The 18252-nt window shown below is 41.7% G+C and overlaps 1 long non-coding RNA gene across 1 annotated transcript in view; it reads left to right on the top strand.

Annotated features, from left to right (window-relative positions):
• The first annotated feature begins 1747 nt into the window (after positions 1-1747).
• Positions 1748-18252, top strand: part of LOC126234473 (uncharacterized) — a 340217-nt gene continuing 323712 nt past the window's right edge. The window contains exon 1 of the long non-coding RNA XR_007544733.1: positions 1748-1796. This is a non-coding gene — a long non-coding RNA (uncharacterized LOC126234473). The remainder of the gene's footprint in view (positions 1797-18252) is intronic.

The raw sequence follows: 18252 nt of genomic DNA, 5'->3' as shown, positions 1-18252 counted from the left end.
TAAGACCAATGATACTGAATACTCTTGCCCCATGAAACTTTAGGAGTACGTCTTCCAAATTCTCAGGTCTGTCTCTTTCTGGAATAATAATTTTATTCACTGGACGTGCATCCAATACTACTCTGACATTGCAATTCCTCTTTTCCACAGTGAACAATGGGTTGTTATATTGGCTAGTTGACCTTTCTATTATTCCCATTTGCAATATTATCTGGAGCTCTTCTTCCACTGCTTCACGTTTCAATTGAGGTATCGCATAATGCATTTTTTAGTAGTTGTTTTTCTGTTAAGGTGTCAGATTGTTTGGGCATTCAGCCTAATTAAAAAACTGTTTTAAGATAACGCCTTTGAAAAATTTAATTTTCGTTTGAGCTTTAAGACATGGGCCTTCAGCCGATTTTTCTTTTTTAAAAGTTGTTTTGCTCTTAAGGTGTGAGATTGTTAGGGCCTTCAGCTTAACTAAAAGAACTGATTTAAGATAAGGCCTTCTGTCTTTTAAATTTCTGATTTTGGTTTGAGTCTTAAGTTATTGACTTTCAGCCGATTTTGAATTAAAGTGGTCTTAAGGCACGAAATTTTATGCGCATTCGGCCAGTAAATTAATGCTGTGTTTTTTATAATTTCTTGGCTCTTGTAATGTTTGGTCAAATAAATAAAGTTGTAAGTTCGAGTGCAACTGACAGCCGCTTATTTTGGCCCCTTTCCACAATTTAAACTACCTATCCTGTCCTGCAGGTTTAGCAGGGCGTCTGACTGGTAGCAGAGCGTGGTTGCACTTGAGCTTACCATTCTAGTTGCTGTCACTTTCACTCTTGTTTCGTTTGTGTTCTGTGGCACCATACTGTTTTGGCTGTTACTTGTTTCAGGTGATTATCGTAATGGCAGTCACTGTCGAATGTTTGACGTTGTTGCGGGATATACAACCTCGTCTCTGCTTTCGCCGCTTTGTCACTTTCAAAGTGAAATCCTCGAAGGTGTTCCTTAAGTTTTGGAAACACACAAAGTCGTATGGGACCAATTCGGCAGTGTAGATGAGGATGATCAAAGCTGGTGAACACAAGACGTCGGACTGTTGCAGATGCCGCAACGCTCGTGTGTGGTCTGGCATTGTCATTTTGAAGAAGGGGGTGTTCCTTTTGTGGACGAACTCTTAGAATCCGAAACTCGCTTACAGCATCCTGTTTTCTTCGCACCAACACAGTTACGTTACAGATCGTCATGTTACGGGTTACAGTCGGAGCCCTTTAGGGACAGAGTGCCCCAAAAGTGTGGACATGAACGATAAAACTGTAAAATGTTAATAGTACTTGTTTTACTTGACGTAAATTCGAGGCATTACTTTTCAGCACGCCCTCGCATGTTTGACACCTGCACATGGCTAGGTTTTCTATATTATAGTATCCATATTCCTCAGTTTCAGTAATTGCATAAGGGTATCGCAAAGAATTTCGAAACTTTTAATTTACTTGCCCTGTGCAAGATGCACATAAGATTCCACAGAATTTTACTAAAGCGGTAACTACGGCCTAAGAGCACGCAAAACCCTTGTAATTGACGAGGTGACTTTCCTTACGGTAACATACGCTATCGGGAGACCGCGATGATGAGATCGCACGACATAGTGCAGGAGGACACGCCTCGGTCGGCCAGAGTCGGTGTCGCTCGGTATGGGGCAGCGGCGGCGACGGCGGCAGCGACGTCTGCGGGGGCGGGCCGTGGCGGCGCTCGGCGTCGACCGCCAGTGTGGCGTCGGACGTGGCCGTGGGCGCCACGCGGAGCGGACCTCCTGCCGGCCGGTGAGTAGACGCCAGAGGCGGGAGCGCACAGTGGACGCTGCTGCGTGGCGGGCAGCCGACTTGCAGGGGTCACTGCTCTCGATGCACTGTCTACAATAACTGTGGACTGTCACAAATCTTGACGCCTATTTGTTTTCTTCCTTTTTAGACTTTTTATTACTTTTTGTGAATAGAAACAATACCAATGCAGTTCCCGAGTTTCTAGTGTCGTAGTCGTTTAGAAATTTCATTTAATTAACTGTTACCCAAACCATACATGTTTTTAAATTAACAACGCAGTCAGCACTAATATACTGCCGAATGTAAGTGCTATTGTTAGTTAAAATTTTGATTTATGTGGATAAATTGTTACCTTTTAATCATCTGATTTGTGTTGCAGTGAGTGACTATTCCTAGTTACATATTTTATCTTATGTAGTATGTAACACCAGTATAGAGGGAGGAGTTCTAACTTACAAGATATAACTTCTTATTCAACAGTTATAATAGGTTAGCCAAAGCCCTAGCAGTTACGTAGTTATCCCCTGCAGTAAACAATTACGATGGTGATGTCCATTATTGCTTTGCTAGAATTCTACCTCTTTTTTCTGTAGGAAGACACTACATCAGTCGTACTACAATGAAAGGATTCTGTCAGCACATTACAGTAATGCAATGTATCTCTCTTTATTTAATTTGGTGTTTGAAAGTACCGTATAATATTCCACTAATTTTACTGCCGTGGTGACGGCGGTCCTTGGATACACGAATTTCACCTTATACTTTTAGCAAATTCACTATTTAATAATTTTGTGTGATCTGTTTGTAAAGCGAATGTAGAAATAACTTATAGGGCTCACGCAATCGCAAATTTAATAATGCCTGAAACGCACATACTTGGTCTATAAGCTGTATGAATGAAGGGTATAATTCAAACTGAATAGCTTAAGTACATATACTTAACACGTGCATTATTTATTCTAAATATTGTCTTAAGGACACAGTAATTAATTTTGGAAATTATTTGGTGCTCTTTGATAGAGTAATGGTAGTATTTGATGAACTACAGTGAACGCCTTTTGACAGCACCCGTATTTCACTCACTTTTCTCCTTTTTCTAATTGTTTGAAATACTGTCAGTTAACAAGTCGACAATAGACAACATTTGAATGATTCTATTATGAACTTAACAATTTTAAAATTTTATTCGCAATAGTCCCTACTACGCACTGTTACAACCTCGATTATTTACCCCTACAAGAGTTCTTTAAAAAATTTGATTACCGCATATCAACTAAATCAGTACACTTGTTTGGAATACCAGTGTGATGTGTTAGTAGTAAGACATTTTATAGACATCACCAAGCAGGACGTACATGAAAGTAAATTTGATTAATTAGTTGCACTTTTAACGAGAAGTATCAGCAATGATAAATACAGTGGAACATACATTTTCCGTTCGTAGCGCTCAAGTTAATCATAACGGATCGTGCGTTCTGTGAAAAAAGAACTTGTGACTATAATTCTTGCCTTCAGCAGTCGTTGTTGCGGTTTTATTTTGATTATAATTTGACTGCGTTTTTCATCCATCTATAACTTTCTAGAAAACTAAGAGTATTCTCCATTCGCAGAATCATATCCCTCATTCCTAGAACACTGTCTTTTGATGGACTTCTAGTGCCTGCTGACGGAGTACAACGCTAACCGTGCACCTAGCGGGTATGAGCTTATAATGCTGTCCAAGCGACTCGCTCTAAATCACGTAGACACTCTTTGAATTAAATATTTAAGGCCAGAATTTAATAGTTGACTGCTGGGGCATTACGCCTTTGTCATCCGTAAGACAGATATTGCAATTAGTGCGTTTAGAAAATTGCATTTATGCATTACAGAAATTTCTGTAAGAAACGAGCATATAAGAGGTTCGTTCCGTCATCTAAGAACAATTATTCAAATGGTTCATGGTTCGTAACTCGTAAGTACAGATGGGTAATTTACACACTCAAGTTAACCTCAGAATTGGCCGTACGCCATGTGGAAGAGCTGCTTTCCCAGTTGCGAATGCAAATGAGAGACATCGTCATTTAGAAGCACACATAATTCGGCGCTTTAAGAAGATGATACCATATTTTGAGTATGTATTATGCACACAGGTCACGGGGCTCTGTTAATGAACAAAACCAAAACTATTTGAACTCTGAATATATTTCCCATCAGCAAATAATATATAATATTTCATTCAAGTGACATGGTCACTTACAGTGGTAGCATTTTATAATTTCTCTATTTAATTCTTAAAAAATAGAAGTTAGTGTATAGAACATTTGATTTATCACCTTATTAACATCATTAACTTTTAACCGTGGACTGAAATAGCAGCAATGGAGAGGGCCCAAATTTTTGGTAGACTTAGTATTAACATGTCTGTGGAAAACTGTTCTCTTGTGACTGTAAGATACTTTATTACCCCAGTTTTTTATTGAGTGGGCTCGTTAATAGTTACACATTCGCTCAAAGGAAGTTCAGAGTCGGTAAATTTTTTAAGTAATGTATATGATCTGCTTACAAACGTTTTTGCGTCATTTTACAGAATTCTTTACTTAAAATTGGTTGCAGTTACAAATTAAAGTCCTTACCTACTAATCAGCACTTCTGATGAGTTAGTTTGCATCCTCCTTCTTTTATCAATAATGAAATGAATCACTCTACAGAGAGACATTACCCAGAGTTGGTACTTCGTCTCACATTCTGATTCCGTTTCAGCGCTGAGGAACGTGATATGGAGCAAGAGAATGTTGTCCCTCTCATTTACTACTTCAACGAAATCGGTTGACTAAAAGGTCAACAGTATATTACTTTCGCATGTACACACACATAAAATGCATAAAATTACTTTCCCGTAACAGATTTTCAGTTTTTAAGCCATTCCTTCTACAGTGTATTACTTTCGCATGTACACACACATAAAATGCATAAAATTACATACCCGTAACAGATTTTCAGTTTTTAAGCCATTCCTTCTACTTAACAACTGATTTTCTAGAAAACAGAGACGCATAATTTTTCAGCGTGAAAAAACTTACACCAATTACGAATTTCTGTTTGAAATTGTCTTTAGCAACAGAAGCGTATGGGTAATTTAGCTGTATGACTCTAAAATCTAGCACATCATTCTCGTTCTATCGGCAGCACAGCAGTGTGTAGTCAATCAATTTTCCACTGGAACCACAAAGTCATATGCGACAATTTATCGTCCCCATTGAATGGGAAACGTCGAGCGTCCATCCTTCAAACAAACCGTCCTGCCACTCGATAACAAATAAGATGTTCCCCCAAAAACTTCTCTTTTAAACACGATAGTACACCGCATGTTTAAAATTCTCTTCATAAAGTGCTTTCTGATAATTCTTTCCTTACTACACGTTTCCACTCAAAATAAAATCGGACTGACGCTTCATGTTCGAGGCAGAGCGATATATAAGACTGAATGTGCTATCAAAGGATCTCTCTTACTGTTGGAACGGCAAAAAGCATCGATATATCAACATGTTTTGTGACACAATCACAAAATACTGGAGTGTGATGTGTTGCACATAAGTGATATTTTTGGGGGCACGTTGTACGACATGAGCTGGTAGCCTTATAAACCATTCAGAGTTTAGAAGGAAGAGCATAAAAATTTCGAGTATTTCACTGTATTTAAGGCAGGTGAAGTATTCCAGAATCCAAGATGAGAGCACAGTGTTAGCTCCAGTTAAGATCTGCTTATGCTACGTTTACTGAGATGACTTAGCGCTATGGATTCAGCTGGGAGCTTGGTCTCCTCCTGTTACGACCTCTTCTTTTATGCCCTCTTCCCAACTGGTTTGGCAAAATAGTTCTACTAAAAATAGTAATAAATGTTGTAATGCTGCCCTTTTGTTTCCATGTGATCTGAAAAACCATTATGGTTACAAATTATCTTCAGCCAGTATGTGTATTTGGAAGAGAACCACTTAATATATCCGCGTTATTATTTTCTTTCTACTTCATTTCTAAATAATCTATATTCTTTTTGCGAAGGATTTCATGATTTAGTGACTATCAGTTAGTAAAAACACAATAGTCAAGATTGGACAGTAATGGAAGGAGTACGTGGCCTAAATTTCTTCACTGGATACTCTCCCATTCCGTTCAATTGCTTCGAAAATCCAAGGACAACATAATTGCATCACCTTTTGCGGAAAAAACTATTCCACGCTAAATTAAAAAAGTTGTTTCCTTGTTAAATATTTTCAGTGCACAATTATCCGTTAAGCTTTTCACCACGTCGTATAGGTACCGTCAATCATACGAAGCAGCGACCAAGAAGATGCATAGACTAGCCAGTTGTTTCGTCTTCTCACCTCAATTATCCCGTAGTTGATTCAGTTCACTACGTCAATAAACTGCGTTATTGAATTCTGTTCCCTTAGGGCAGTTTGGCAGGCAACGCAAATTGAGCTGTTCCTCCTAACTATAACATCTCTGATCACAAATATTCTGATTAAACCTACGTAATCGCTTTATCAAAATGATATACGTAATAAGAGACTGTGTGTCAGATGGACATATTTTCTGACAAGCAATAGCTGATAGTCAAACAGCACATTATCCCTCTCATTTCCCCTATTAACTCTAATCGTGGTTCCCAAGCGTTCTATCATTTAAACTGTGGCAATCCGATTTTAATACCGCACTTGTGGAGGACGTCCTGTGTAAAGTGGAATCTGTAGCTTGGTTTAATTTTTACTATCGCTTAAACTGCTGTCAGAATCCTCGTTAAGTAAGTCAAGGTCATTGAAAATGAAACGAAGACAGAATTACAAACATTTGGAATTTTTATGTGATGCTTACTCTCGGAGAAATGAGACAAGTAAAGAAATGAGACAAGTCACTATGTAGGTGAGATTGTTCTTGTAATTTTCACCATTTGAATCTTTAGACTGTCGTCTTTCTTATTCTTGCTGCACTACTCACAAAGATCGGAACGTTTTCTTTGAAAGTTCTGTAACCATCGCGATAATTATAACCGAATCTCAAGCTAAGATAACCCGAAATGGATAAAAGAAATTCTGTTGATTGTTAGAAGTGCAAAAAGCAACAAATCATAATTTGATCTCTCGTGGAATGAAAATCAGTTTGTAAAACAAAGCAGGTAGATTCGAGAGCGACACACTGAATTGCATACACAGAAGCGATCAACCTTCAGTAGCTTCGTTTCCAAACGACACAAGACACTTGCTAACACATTGTAAGCTTGTTTGCCAACAGTTATCTCACATAATCTTTTTTCAGTCTCAGAGATTGATCTTGTTAGTTTTCACTTTTTAAATATGTAGGCTGTTATCGTATTTCTGAGTTAATATACACTCCTGGAAATTGAAATAAGAACACCGTGAATTCATTGTCCCAGGACATTCCTGGGGTCAGATACATCACATGATCACACTGACAGAACCACAGGCACATAGACACAGGCAACAGAGCATGCACAATGTCGGCACTAGTACAGTGTATATCCACCTTTCGCAGCAATGCAGGCTGCTATTCTCCCATGGAGACGATCGTAGAGATGCTGGATGTAGTCCTGTGGAACGGCTTGCCATGCCATTTCCACCTGGCGCCTCAGTTGGACCAGCGTTCGTGCTGGACGTGCAGACCGCGTGAGACGACGCTTCATCCAGTCCCAAACATGCTCAATGGGGGACAGATCCGGAGATCTTGCTGGCCAGGGTAGTTGACTTACACCTTCTAGAGCACGTTGGGTGGCACGGGATACATGCGGACGTGCATTGTCCTGTTGGAACAGCAAGTTCCCTTGCCGGTCTAGGAATGGTAGAACGATGGGTTCGATGACGGTTTGGATGTACCGTGCACTATTCAGTGTCCCCTCGACGATCACCAGTGGTGTACGGCCAGTGTAGGAGATCGCTCCCCACACCATGATGCCGGGTGTTGGCCCTGTGTGCCTCGGTCGTATGCAGTCCTGATTGTGGCGCTCACCTGCACGGCGCCAAACACGCATACGACCATCATTGGCACCAAGGCAGAAGCGACTCTCATCGCTGAAGACGACACGTCTCCATTCGTCCCTCCATTCACGCCTGTCGCGACACCACTGGAGGCGGGCTGCACGATGTTGGGGCGTGAGCGGAAGACGGCCTAACGGTGTGCGGGACCGTAGCCCAGCTTCATGGAGACGGTTGCGAATGGTCCTCGCCGATACCCCAGGAGCCACAGTGTCCCTAATTTGCTGGGAAGTGGCGGTGCGGTCCCCTACGGCACTGCGTAGGATCCTACGGTCTTGGCGTGCATCTGTGCGTCGCTGCGGTCCGGTCCCAGGTCGATGGGCACGTGCACCTTCCGCCGACCACTGGCGACAACATCGATGTACTGTGGAGACCTCACGCCCCACGTGTTGAGCAATTCGGCGGTACGTCCACCCGGCCTCCCGCATGCCCACTATACGCCCTCGCTCAAAGTCCGTCAACTGCACATACGGTTCACGTCCACGCTGTCGCGGCATGCTACCAGTGTTAAAGACTGCGATGGAGCTCCGTATGCCACGGCAAACTGGCTGACACTGACGGCGGCGGTGCACAAATGCTGCGCAGCTAGCGCCATTCGACGGCCAACACCGCGGTTCCTGGTGTGTCCGCTGTGCCGTGCGTGTGATCATTGCTTGTACAGCCCTCTCGCAGTGTCCGGAGCAAGTATGGTGGGTCTGACACACCGGTGTCAATGTGTTCTTTTTTCCATTTCCAGGAGTGTAGATCACAAATCTCACTACTCCCTTTTAGCGCGAGAGCTATAGTGCTATAGAGTTTAGTTCTTTCAATCTCTCATAGTTTTCACTCTCATCTTTATCTCTGCTGTTATAAGCGTCATAACAGGTGCATCTGCTACTACAACAATAACAACAGAACTATGACATATACGAGTAAACCCTTTTACTACCAGCTCCAACAATAATTTTCTACTGCAACTCAATTTGTGTTACTAGTACTTGTTACCAATACTAATGCTTCAGCTACGATTACCCACAGTGCAGTCTTGTGTAATTCGTCCTTGTAATAGTCTGAGATGAATGCAGAAACTTTAGTAAAATTGGAATGCAATTACTTTGTCCGCACCCGATCGTCCGTGCTGTAGGATCCGGCAATATCTTATTGCTTCCAGATAACATGGCGACTGTTCCATCGGAGCAAGCGATCCTTGAGCTATCGGATTTCGTTCTCGTACTCTAGACTCGTCTATTGGCTCTAATTGTCTTTGCTAAATATAGTTACGTCTTGCTTTTTCTGGAGCAACATCAGCCTGTGAAAGTCTTCTTCTACTCTAAATTATGTTGTAAACAGATTTACGTCTTAAAGCCTGCCTAGCAGTCCTTGCAGTATCTTGAACTAGAAAACATTTCCAGAGGACATGATGTGGTGTGTTCTTATTTCGCCACAGTCACAGCTGGTCGCTGTCTTCTTACATATTACGTTTACATAGATCACCTACACATTCTACAGACGAAAGAGAGAAAGAATGTTTAATATTGTACTTGAAAAGTAAATACCTTACTGCATTATGTTTTAAACGTAATTATTAGAATTCTTTCTCCAGGAAAATTTTTTCGTGTACATTTTTATATTTGTGATTCACTTTGAGATTCTAGTAGAAGTAGTACCTTATGATGTAAAATCCAAAGGAAAGGATCTGTATGCCGAGTCGTCTCACTTAAGGCGGTGGTACAGAAAGGTCAATAACATCTATCAGTTAGGACTGATGACAGTTTTTGGTATCCAGCAAACAAAAATAAACGCTTTCTCTTTGAAAAGCAGTAGACGAATGCTTATAAAAGAAGTTGCTTTCGTTTCGTAAAGTAACTGACGAGTTCGTAAACGTTGTTTTTGGCTCGCACGGGGCGAAAGCCTAGAAGACGTGGTGCGTTTCTGTGCATAACGTTTGTTATTAAAGGGAAGAGGAATATCTGTTGCACCACAGTGTGATTCGTGAGCTGTAAATCTGCGTACCTCCCGCGGCACCAGCGAAATTAACCTCTCTCTGATTGTTCGGAATTAGTTCCTCTGAGTCAATGCGGTAGGCACCTACAGTCTCAAATTTACGCTTGTCAGTACAGTTTCATGATAAGATGAAAAGCAGTTTTTGCGTAGCTTAATAAACTGATGTACGACAAGTCTGTTAACTGTCTGTGTGGACCAAACTTGTTGCTACCGTCTGTCGCGACGGCAGCAATACAATGCAATGATCCGCAGTCATGTAGCACCGCAACAAATCGTTGTTTACAATTTGGAACTCTGTAAAGGAGAGGCAAACTGAAAGGAGTGCTTTCAAGCGTAGCGTTCTACCAGTTGAGGTAGCTGAAGATCTCTTCAAAGATCGATTCAAAGCTCCAATTGACGAGTACCCTTTTGCTAATTCAGAACGGTCAAGATCTCTTGAGGACAGATTAGTTTCATTAACAGACATTAGTTATTCTCGTTTTTCTCACAGCGTTTGCTGTTTCAGTACTTCGATTCAGTGTTATTCGCCATTGGCGAACAACTTCAGTTGTGATACGTTGCAAGCTGTAATAAATTCCTACGTATTTCAACAAAAATGTAGAGTGCTTCATAAAATATGTTTGACGGTCATGATTCTTACGAAATTAAAGCTAAGCACGTATTTAACAACTGCGTGCTATATAATAACGATTTGTCATTAAATATGCTAGCTAGTCCAATAAGCCATCGTCTTTGCACATATGCACTTAAAGCACTCTGGTAACTCTGACATAGCAGCTTTCTGGTGTCGTATATTGCATTCGATTCCTTGAAATAATTTTCTTATTTTACGATAGCCATTATCACTCAAATTAAACCACTATCAGGTCCGGAAAAACATGAGTAATGCTAACTGGTGAGCTATATGACCATGTTCAAGTGAGGAGAGCATCCAATATTGTTCCCTCCCGTCAATTCGGCAGGTAACGTAAATGCAGCTGTTCCTATTAGCTACAGTAACTCTTATCACAAACATTGTGACAATCCCTTTGCCCCGGATAAGACACGCCTGTACAGATTGAGGATTGCAGGTGTGTAAAACAGTAGGTAACTGGTCCGATTCGTTTTCTAAACGATTACAGTTATTTGTTACACATTCGTGTAGAAAGAATTCGACAACTTTAGTGCAGTTGTCGTCAGGAGTCGGAAATTTCCACCAATTAAGGAAGATTTACAGTGTGTGTTGCTTGTTATTGTCTTGTGTGTTTTAGCTTACGGCCGAACTTTCAAATAAACGAGTACAAAGGCAAGATTAAAAAAGTTTGAGAACTTTGAAACTAACGCAGGTTGCCTTATATTGTAAAATCTTCGATTTTTTATTCAAGAGGCCTCAAACATTAGTTGCTTTTTTGCATCAGCTAGTTTACTACTTACACACGGTAAGTTCTTATGTTCCATCCAGTAGCCTGTTTCTCTATTCTTTAATATCAATATGCAAACATTCTTTTATTAGCCACTTGCGTATACCGGTGCAACTCCTGTTAAAATGTTATTAAAGTGTTACGGGGATGAACAAGGTATTTGTGTGTGAACAATACTAAAGACGATGCATCACAAAACATGTTAGCAGAAAATAACTATACAGTTTGCAACAAAATGTCTAAAGATTTCTTGCCGGATTTCCATCTTCATCACAAACTGAGCTATATAACAAGTGGACTGATATACTGTACTTTTGTGTCTGTGAAGATCTTCGTGGCGCGTCATTTCTGTAAATACGCTATATGAATACACTTGCTACATAATTCAGTGGTTGGGACAGTGAATACGTATTTGCGCGGAGCAAATTTAGACAGTTTGTGGTTTCCCTACCGACCCACTACCATGAACGCAATAACATCAACAGCTAAGGGCGCTCAATTGTAGCATTCTTTCATCTTCATTCTTGGAGTGACGTGGAGTACATCACCTTGCGGTTGTATTCTCTCCGTCGAGTCGGTTTTGATACATCGTTTTCCCGGAATACTGTTATATGGCTTGGGCGTTGTCTGGTGCTTGGAAATTATAGAACCTGCCAGGGCAACGCGATGTTTCGGAGCAGCAGTGAGCAGTTGTATTCGTTGTATGGCTCGGTCTGCGAAAGTAGACGTATGCAAAGTCGTGCGTGTCGGACTGAAGCAGCAGGCAGTAGGACGTATTAATATTCATTACCATATTAAGATGACAATCTGGAGCTGAGCGCTGTATGAATATAATTTTGAGTAACGTGGGAGTAATTAAAGTGAAGGTACTAAATAATAATGGGGGAATTTTACTTGTATGTTACATGAATTAATATTTGTAAAGGACGACTGTGTCATCGATTCATTGATATGTTATTACATATTCAGTTCCTGACTGGCGTATTTCCAGAAAAGAAGTTTGGCTCAAGATGGAGTTCAGAAAATGAACTGGACGAACTGATATGGCATAAATTACTGTGACTTGACTAAATGTGTATAACACAAGCTTAGAAGGCCACCGGTTTATTTCCAAGAAAGGGCAAAGCTCAGGAAAAGGAGCGGAGGGGAAGACATACGGTTTGGGAATGGAGGAAGGCGTAGGAGAGAGGGTAGGGCAGGGTAATGTAAAGGAAGAGTGGAAAGGGAAATAAAGGGCATATGAGGAAGGTGACGGGAGAGACAAGTTGAGAGTGCAGTTTAGAATTTCATCGAAAGTCCTCATTGCATTATAAAACTGACAGTAAAGTTCAGTGTTATTAAGCATGTCATGGTTTTAAGGCGCGTGGTTTGTAGCATCAAACCAGTCATAACCAATGAATATCGCTGCAACGGTCCAGTAGTTGTAGACATTAAATAATTCAGATGAAAGAAGCGATTAAGAATAGTTTTACATCGCATTACAAATAAAGTGCATTGGCCTACAGAGCTTTTAGAAGGCAAGAACGCCACTCGAAGACAATTCGCTAAAGTCACTCACAGTTGTTTTCCAGTACAGCCCCTGAAGGTTTACTACACTGTACAGGGGGAAGGTGTTAAGTTCCACAAATTACGAGCACAACTGCATACCTCCGAAAGTGCTTCATCCAAAACTCTCAGTTACACTTGAAGCAAACGTATACACGTTTGTTTACCACTGGCCATGGGAGGCAATTAATTTATTTATTACTTTTTACCCTTTTATCTATAATTTAAACACAGGTTCTTACATAAATTATTGCTATCAACAGTAATTTTTTTGCTATAACTCGGCAACAAATTATACAATATATACTATTACATCCCACAAAATACTACTTCCCATCACCACAATTATTTCTATTCTTAATAAAAACTACACCTCCACCAAATCTAACTACGTCTATCACTACTTTAGTATCCTTAGTTCTTGTCTGCCATATTCTAAAACGCACTCCAACTTTGTCCGGTCTGTAGCCACAGTTCCCAGTACTCTGAGCGCAGAAAAGGACGTTGTGTTCGCAGCTGCCTCTTCCCGATGTCTGTCGGCTTCATGATTGCGGTGGACGTCTGCCCTACTCCGGGGGAGCAGCGTTGCTGCTGGTGAAGAACGAAGCGAAATTCCGGCCCACGTCTACATCTACATCTTCACTCCACAGGGTACGTTATGTACCAGTATCGTTTCCCTCTCTTCCTGTTACACTCGAGAATCGTTCGCGGGACGCCGGTTCTTGATCCTTCGGTACCGAGACACTGACCACGGTTGAGTGTCCACTCCGGTATTGTCATTACGATCGCCTTGCATGAGACGCTGGCTGTTCTTTTGCCTGCAGCTGTTCACCTCAGCTCTCTTCGCTGTTTTGCTCCTCGGCCTTCTCTCGCAACCAAGCGTAGTGCAGTGCACGGGAGTTAACTGATAAGCTAACGCGTTACCCAAGGCTTTTATTGAAACAACGTCCTCAGTATGGTCCAATATTTGCCATTTTGTCCAGCAACTCATTCTCTCATTGACATCGAGTCTTCATGACTATTCAGTTACAGCCGATTAGTAGCAGGAACATCGGCATACAGTCGACATTCGCAGACAGTATCTTCTGGCGTGCCTTCGTCACCACTGGACACTTTCAGAGATTTGACTTCGACCAATTCAGTGCCAGTAGGTAGCTGTAAAGCTCGTGACCTGTCAAGGGTTTCAGGTGCCTCATTCCCAGTCGCTGTTTTATATTTGGCAGAAATCCATAGGTTAGCCACGCTGTTTGTACCACAGGCAGCGGATCTGAATGTGAATTTCCTGCTTGCTTGTGGCCCATATTGCTATTAATGTCAGAATATGTGTCTCATGAGCCCACCTTCTTACCTATCTGGTGATCGAATGGACATATTCGTAGAATTACCTGCAGCTACTCAATAGACACAATACCAAAGCTTCCGTTAAATGAAGAAGTATTCAACGTTGCACCCTACTAAACTACCATGCTGCCTATTGGTTGCCCTCTTTTGTAGTTAGAAGCTTCGTTCATTTCTCGATAATTATGCGATGTTTCGTTTCTTATTATCAAATTCGGACCAGACCTGGTTAAATGCACAATTTTTGTTTCTCTGATCGTATTACGAAAATCTTTCAGAGTTATTGTTGACCTAGCAGTATCTCATGTGTGCACGGTTATTGCTGTCAGTGTCAATCATTTTATTTTCACTACACATTGTTCAAGGCCACTTATCTACAATACATCGCAAGCCTTTACATTATTAAATACACATACAAATCGAAACAGTAAAACAAGGAGGCTTGTATCCTGCGGCTGTTCTTCGATACGCCGAATACATAATAGGTAAAAAAACCGCGGAATTGCTCAGGTGCACAAAAAAGGTACAGCTACGACGGTACACATGCATCCTGACATATCATCAATTTTCCTTTTTATTGATATCCTGCTTCTGCCCTCCCCCCCCCCCCCCCCCCCCACTCACCCATTGTGTGGTGTTATACGTAAGCTCTAGAAACATTGTTTTTCATCGTTTCCTAGCTTAAATTAGCTGCTGATATTTTTCATGGAGGTAATTTGAATCCGTTTACAGCCGTTGTTATATTTTTAGTTATTTCGTAAACTGTTTTGGTGTTTCTGTGGTAACTCGATGTTGCAAGTAATTAGCTCAGATGGCTCAAGCTACCTTCAAATGCATGCTACTAGCTATGAGAACATCGGTGTCACCTCACAGCAGTTCTCGTCCGACCTGTTCGCTTATCTTGAAACATGCTTCCTCAGCTTCTGTTCAGCTGGACAATACTACCACCTTTGCTGTTGGTCCGTACATGTGGCTCAGTAACGAGGTTTCTGAACCGATAGTTTCTTAATTTTCTTTTTCGTAAGGGTGCTTCAAAGATAATACAGCCATTAATTAGGGTGCACTGTACCTCAATATAGCACTCCGTCTTCGGGCCACAAGTGGCCCATCGGGAGCATCCGACCGCTGTGTCATCCTCAGTTGAGGATGCGGATAGGAGGGGCGTGTGGTCAGCACACCACTCTACTGGTCGTTATGATGGTTTTCTTTGACCGGAGCCGCTACTATTCGGTCGAGTAGCATCATGAGGCTGAGTGCACGCGGAAAAATGGCAACAGGGCATGGCCACCGGATGGTTACCCATCCAAGTGCCGTCCACGCCCGACAACGCTTAACTTCGGTGATCTCGCGGGATCCGGTAAATCCACTGCGGCAAGGCCGTTGCCTATACCGCTATAGACGAGAGAGAAACACAACATATTCATTTCGTCAGCATTCTCATGATATATTTAGCGTATGCTAATTACACAGATTTCATGAACATGTTATTTTTCAACGTTGTTGCTTTCGTTTCTTTGCTTCAAGCAACTAAAGAAATGAAAGTGATTCATGAGGCTTACACATTAAATGGTCACTATTTTCCCGTGTGTAACCGAATCCCGAACAGAAAAACAGATATTTTCATCTCCCACTTCGATTATCACAGTTTTGTGCCTTCATAAGACTGATCCACTACAGTTGCTAATATCAAAGAATTCCATGCACAAACAGGCCCTGATAAACTCACATTCGTATTGTGAGTACGCAAATTAGGAAGAAGAATGGGAAGAAGACTGGTGTTTAACGTCCCGTCGACCTTGAGGTCGTTAGAGACGGAGTAAATGCTCGCATTGTTTAAAGGATGGTGAAGGAAATTGTCCTTGCCCTTTGAAAGAAATCAACTAGTCATTTGGCTGGAGCTATTTAGGGATAACACGGAAAGGCCAAATCTGGATGGCCAACCGCGGATTAGAACTGTCGTCCTCCTGAAAGTTTATCCAGTGTCATAACCACGCGCCACCTCGCCCGGTTCACCCACAGCTTTGAGTAGTATTAAGTGCACTGATGGCGTAACATGTTAATAACCGTCTGTGACATTAAAATTTATCAAGAAGGCACATGTTATTTTGCAGAAAAAGGACACTATACTCTTTGCAGATAAAAACAAACAATTGTTATTTATTTCGTGTTTTAACGACTTACTCATTTGAAAATTCTTATAGAACCGGCACTGTCATTGGAACGTAGAACGCTGTCAGGCTCTATGTTAGAACCAGCGTTTCCTGCGGATGGCACTAGTATGTTCAACAGCCAAGTGCGAAATATTTGTTAACAAGAAACAATGTTTCCGTGTGAAACAAAAAATATCTCGCATTATTTTCCGGGGTAGCATTTGTCAAGCACTGATCATGAACCTCATTTTTTCAGCAGCCGTATAAGTGGATAAGATAAGCCCTATAGTGCATTCTTTCGAGAATACTGTCAAAGTATTGCACTTGAGCGAATTGGCACTTGTTTGACTAATGTAATGAGATCGGCCATTAATAATTTGGGTAGGGATCAGTAGGATTCGATTCGATGTTGGGAGTAATATTTTGTTGGGAACTGCTATTTTCGTCGAATGCGGAGAAAATGGCTCGCTAAAAGTCTTAAATGCAAGTGACAGATGTTGAAGTACACGGAGGTCATCGACCTCTCCATTCAGATAACTTTAATCCGATTTCCAGAAGCAAGGAGCAATAGATTCTTAACGTTGCTGATATTCAGTTCATTACTTCTTACCAAAAAATTCAGTGATTGGTCTCTGATACTACGCCCTACAAGGGAGGAATGGATTTAGCGCATAGTGAGAAAGGAAGACTGTAAAATTGTTTTCGAGTGCCTTGCCCGTGTGCCGGCCGCTGGTGGCCGAGCGGTTCTGGCGTTACAGTCTGGAACCGCGCAACCGCTACGGTCGCAGGTTCGAATTCTGCCTCGGGCATGGATGTGTGTGTTGTCCTTAGGTTAGTTAGGTTTAACTAGTTCTAAGTTCTAGGGGACTTATGACCTCAGCAGTTGAGTCCCATAGTGCTCAGAGCCATTTGAACCAATTTTTGAACCTTGCCCGTGTGTCAATTCACCGGTCGTAACAGGTTCTCAGTTTACATGACATGTAATACCAGTTTCGAATATGGACAACCATAAACTGTGTAATGGAATGACGAGAAGGAAAATTTCAGCCTTACCTGGATCCGAACCCGGGTTTTCTGTTTATCGTGAGTGATCACCTTACCATTTTTTCCGACCCCTTTTTTTCGCGGGCAACTGCTCTGACGACTGTTTTCTTTTTTTGTATTTATTTATTTTTTTCCTATTCTTTTTTTACTGAGAACTGAAGGAAGAAACAACGCAAAGAAACATTCCTCCAGCTGCAGGATCGAGACAAGCCGGGCAGGGGTCGAGTTCCGAGGCCCGGCACCGTTAGGCTCTCCGACCACGACTCAGGGGCTGACGCAACCTTCCGTATGCATGCCTGTCGCAAGGAGCATCCTATTGTGCAGAGCAACACAGGCACTAAAATATCATAGTTATCCGCCGAAACCGGGCAAGCAACTTTCAATTAAATTATCTGCCCTGTACGGTAATACAGAGTACGAGCGCAGGTCGTAGACACATGACTCAAGACATGTGGAAGTTTTGGTGCGGCCGTGAGTCGTGATCGGATAGCCGACTGCTCGCTACACAAAGAAAATCCTGGTTCGAGTGACAGTGCGGCACAGCACAAATTTTCACTGTCGTCATTCTGCGGTACAGGTGATGGTTGTCCAGGTTCGCGACTGCGAATTCATTTCATGCGTTTCATAATGCCTGTAGCCGCATCAGTGCATGTTCCTTTGGGCATGCATGCATATCCGAAGGGACATTGCGTCGTACTTCTTGGCTACACAGGTACTGCCACATCGAATCGTCCTACGTTTTGCTGTACAGAACTTGTTCAAAAGCATTTCAAGCCGTTTTGTGAAAGTATTAATGCAGACTTATGAGCACTGCGACATTTTTAAATTCCTTATATTTGTACTGTTTTGCATTTATTTCATACTGAACAGCAGCCGGATAATATTTAAAAAATATGAAACAAGACCAAATATATACGGGGTGGTCCATTGATAGTGACCGGGCCAAATATCTCACGAAGTAAGCATC

This window comes from Schistocerca nitens, chromosome 2 (genome assembly GCF_023898315.1).
Source record: "Schistocerca nitens isolate TAMUIC-IGC-003100 chromosome 2, iqSchNite1.1, whole genome shotgun sequence".
NCBI classification, from domain to species: Eukaryota; Metazoa; Arthropoda; class Insecta; order Orthoptera; family Acrididae; genus Schistocerca; species Schistocerca nitens.
Note: the sequence above shows the minus strand (reverse complement) of the source record. Positions and strands in the feature narration are given on the sequence as shown.